General features: G+C 37.4%; 1 pseudogene; it reads left to right on the forward strand.

Annotated features, from left to right (window-relative positions):
• The first annotated feature begins 835 nt into the window (after window positions 1-835).
• On the forward strand, window positions 836-2,537 carry LOC145975749 (uncharacterized; annotated as a pseudogene).
• The last annotated feature ends 2,379 nt before the right edge of the window (window positions 2,538-4,916 follow it).

Raw genomic sequence — 4,916 nt, forward strand, 5'->3', positions numbered from 1 at the left:
CCGTTTTTTAAATGGGAACCCCTATTTTTTATTACTTATTCTTGTAGCTTATCTCGAGAGCTTTCCAAAACACTATAATAAAGTATTTCTTCATTCAGTACTTTTCGAGTTATGAAGCTTGAAATAATTTCTTAATTTTATATAAACCATAAAATATCTAATAAAATATTCAATTTTCGATTATCTTACCTTAATACTTTTATGTACAAAATAATGAGAGGAATCAATTGGTGTAAAGAAAACACATAGTTGTTTTGAAGAAAAAATATGTAATTTGCAATTAACAATTCCATATTTTTTCTTAAAAACAACTATGTGTTTTCTTTACACCAATTGATTCCTCTCATTATTTTGTACATAAAAGTATTAAGGGGTACACCACTGTAGATTTTTTAAAAAATCGATTTTTTTTTGCTTAAAAAATACTTTGAAGTCTGTAGAATATGAGGAAAAAACTTTTATACCTGGAAAAATTTTTTTTGTATGAAATTTCGTGGTTTTTTCCAGGCGCCTCGCGCGTCTCCAAAACGACTAATCGCATTAGCGCGCGCACCTGCTCGGAAGGTACTACGTATCGACTTGCCTAATGATTTCAAGCTTTTCTAATGCCCTACTAGATGTCGCTAAATGTCTCTATTTACTATTTTCAGCTAGAGTTTTAATCTAGAATAATTTTTACACAGAAGTACGTTAGTATAGTGTCGGTATACTTTGTTGACAAACGCACGTGTTCCTGGCTTTTTGCGATTTTTTGTGTGTTTCTCTGTGTTTATACAGTAAATTATAGTGTGCGTGTGTATAATTAATCGCTATAGTCAAAGTAAAACAAGTTAAAATGAGCGATAAAGTGTATGTGGGCAAAAAAGGTTCGAAAACATCGTATCCAACGCGGCGTCGGAGCAACGCGTCAAAGCGACCGTTGAATCGATACGAAGCCGAGAAAGATTCTGAAGGCGTCAGTGCTTCTGCAAAAAAACTAGAGAAATGTGGTAATGAATTTGACATTAATTATGGATTTGGCTATAGAATCATAAATTTTTTGATGGTTTTTTCTGCAATTGCGGAGCACGTTCGTTGTAAAACGTGCGGCTCAAGCATAAGTTTTCAAGAAAGAAGTCCCCGTGGTCTCGGCTTCAAAATTGTCATTGTTTGCCCAAATTGCCCGGCAGTTGAAATTCCAAGCTGCAAATATATACGAAATGCTTACGAAATCAATCGTCGAATTGTGCTTGCGATGCGGCTTCTCGGAGTAGGGCTGAATGGCATACTAAAGTTTTGTGCTTTCATGGAGTTACCGCGGCCAATTTTTCAATCATTTTACGATCGCGTAATAGAAATGATTTTAACAGCATCAGCTACTGTTCGCGAAGTTTCGATGAAAAAAGCAGCAGACGAAGAGATCCGCAAAAGCCGAGAAAAAGGAAAATTTGAAAGAATTACTGTATCCGGTGATGGTTCGTGGAGGAAGCGTGGATTCTCGTCTCTTTTCGGCATTACGTCCTTGATTGGTTGTCATACTGGCAAAATTTTAGATGTTCAAGTAAAATCAAAATACTGCAAACAGTGCGAATATTGGAAAAATAAAAGCGAAACAAGTGAATATGAACAATGGTATGCAACACACGCGGACGAATGCCAAGCAAACCACCAGGGCTCGGCTGGGAAAATGGAGGTAGACGCGATGGTAGAAATGTTCGCTTGCTCTGATCGTTTGTATGGCGTTAAATACGCAAATTATATCGGCGATGGAGATAGTAAAACCTTCAAGGGCATCGTGGAAAGTCAGCCATATGATAATTTTGAAATAAAAAAAAAGGAGTGCATCGATCATGTACAAAAAAGGATGGGCAATCGATTGCGAAATTTAAAAAAGCAAGTGAAAGGACTCGGTGGAAAAGGCAAATTGACGGCTAAATTAATAATAAGCTATACGCCGTAATTGTGACTCCATTGAAAATATGAAAAATGAAATATGGGCCACTTTATTCCACAAAATATCGACCGATGCGAACCCGCAGCACGACAAATGCTCGGAGTCTTGGTGTCAATGGAAGAAGGCGAAAGCGGCGGGTGCCCTGGATTTATTTTCTCATAAGCCGCCTCTTCCTCAAGAAGTATTTAATGCTGTAAAGCCTATCTACGAGGAATTAAGCCGAGACGAGTTACTGAGCCGTTGCTTGGGAGGCTATACGCAAAATAACAACGAAAGTTTCAACGCCACCGTATGGAAGCTAGCTCCCAAGACATTCTCGAGCGGCAAAAACGTACTCGATATTGCAGTAAATATCGCTGCATGCAACTTCAATGATGGCTTGACAAGCATCTTAGAAATCATGAAGCAGCTATACATGAAAATTGGCGTTCAGGCATACAATTTCTGCATGGAGGCCGATGCTTTACGTATTAAGTACGCTGAGCGCTCGTTGAGTGATGCGGCGAAAGAGGCGCGTTCCTCGCTAAAATCGTCGAGAAAAGAAAACGAGGACGAATTTTTGAACTTGGAAGGGCAGCTTTATGGTCCTGGGATTGCAGATTAATGGTAAAAAAATTATAATACTTGAATTTTTCATTTTTTCACGTCTAAAACTCATTTCAAAACTTTAAACGCGTTTTTCTCAAAACATGATTTTTTAAATTGGCACGCACCATAACTCGAACAATTTTCAATATTTTTGTTTGAAATTTTAACCACACATTGAAAACAACATTCTTAAGAGAAACACGTAGGGGTTTTTCGATAAATTAATTTGAACAATTTTTATAAACAAATAAAGGCCGTTTTTTTTATTGAAATTTCAACTTTTTACTTCAAACACTTACCAAAAATTCAAAAATTAATATTTTGAAAATCCCCTACGTGTTTCTCTAGCTATACTGATGTAGATTAAGAAAAAAAAATTTTTTTTTGCAGATCAAAATTTACACCACTTATGCTGCGTGCCGCGGAGCGCCTTTTTTTCAAGACGACGTCCGAAAACGATTGTACCGTCGCCATTTTTAATTATTTTTCAATGAAAAAATTTTTTTTTATATTTCAATATATAGCCAACAAGATACTTAAAAGGTTTTTTCTTATCACCTTTCCTTCCATCACAAAAAAATTCGTGAAAAAACCGTTTTTTTCGAGCGTTTACAGTGGTGTTACCCCTTAAGGTAAAATAATCGAAAAATGAATATTTTACAAGATATTTAACGGTTTATATAAAATTAAGAAATTATTTCAAGCTTCATAACTCAAAAAGTACTTAACGAAAAGGTACTTAATTATAGTGTTTTGGAAAGCTCTCGAGATAAGCTACAGGAATGTGCAAAAATATATAGGGTATTCCATTTAAAAAAATTGAAGTGACCTTCACGTGACCTTCAAATGACTCTTCAAGGTCAAACCAATGGTATCATCTTATGGCCCCCTCGAAACCAAACAACTTTTGTCTGAAACATTTTTCTCTCCCGGGCTTGGTTTTCGAGATATTTGACTGGATGGATTAAAATGGGCCATCTTGTATATACAGGGTGTCCCATTTTAAAAGTTCCACCCTCATAACTTTTCAGGATCAACGTTTGAAGGAAAACGAATCCGATATAAGTTGTAACGAACAAAGGGGGCTATCTAATAGTGACCTTGGATTCGACATTAAAGGTCATTTTCAAGGTCATTTGAAGGTCAACTTCCGTTTTTTAAATGGAAACCCCTATTTTTGACCCCGGATTCTGAAAAAGCGGAAAATTTTACATTAGAGTTGTAAGGGGTCATTTCACGTTCAGATGATCATTCGAGGGTCAACCATTGCCTGCGTTCAATCATCGATATGCTACTCGATGTCCAGGACCCAATGACGAGGACATAGCAGGATGAATTTTCAGGTCCCATTTTGATCCAGCCAATAAAGGCAAGAATCTGAGCCCGGCCGATGAAGGCAGGACCATTAATAATCCAGCCAATGAAGGCAAGACTGTGAAGAGTTCCAATGAAAAAGAAGTTTGAGGTTTCACCGAATTAGATTTTCGAAAATGCCCCCATTATTGTTAATACATAGCTGTATTCTCCGTTCAAAGTTTTGAACAGTTGACAATAGTACATGTCTTGGTATGTTCCTGCAAGCATCAGTGATTCGTTGCACCATATTTTCTCTGGTTGTTGGTGCATCTGCATAGACCATATTTTTCAAAAAACCCCAGAGAAAAAAGTCAAGACTTGTTAGATCAGAAGATCTGGGGCACCACTCAACATGGCTACTAATTCCTATCCACCGACAGGAGTATCGACGATGCAAAAATCGTTGAACGATTCTGCTCCTATGAGCAGGTGCCCCATCTTGCTGGAACCACATACGTTGTCGTGTTTGCAGATCAACATTGGCTAACAGATCTGGTAATTCATGTCTTAGAAAATGGAGATATCTAGCTGAGTTGACATTTCCTTCGAAAAAATAAGGCCCAATTAAGTAACCATTCACAATACCACACCACTATGAGACTCCAGCGCTGTTGGTGATCAACCTCACGGAACCAATGTGGATTTTCTACAGACTAATAGTGACAGTTATGTCAGTTTAGTTGGCCTGTGTTATGAAAAGTAGCTTCATCAGAAAACATAACGTATCTAAAAAATTCTGGATCTTGACGTAACATCGCTTGAGCCCAATTACAAAATGCTAACCTTCGTTGGAAATCATGAGGAAATATATATATAAGCCTTGGGTTAAGGCTATGTGATAAGGGTGGAAATTATGCAGTCTCAAAATTCTTTGAGCCGTTAATCTTGGGATGCCAGATTGTACTTCTATTGTCGTAGTGAAATATGTGAATCTAAATTGACCATAGCTAACACTACAAGGACTCGTGGATCGTTCCACTCGATTGTCATAATACGATGACGTTGTCGTATTCTACGAGGTCCCGACGAGGTGCTGACG

The sequence above is a fragment of the Camponotus vicinus genome, unplaced genomic scaffold (assembly GCF_025532165.1).
Source record: "Camponotus vicinus isolate PSW18456_S1 unplaced genomic scaffold, iyCamVici1.0 SCAF_8, whole genome shotgun sequence".
NCBI classification, from domain to species: Eukaryota; Metazoa; Arthropoda; class Insecta; order Hymenoptera; family Formicidae; genus Camponotus; species Camponotus vicinus.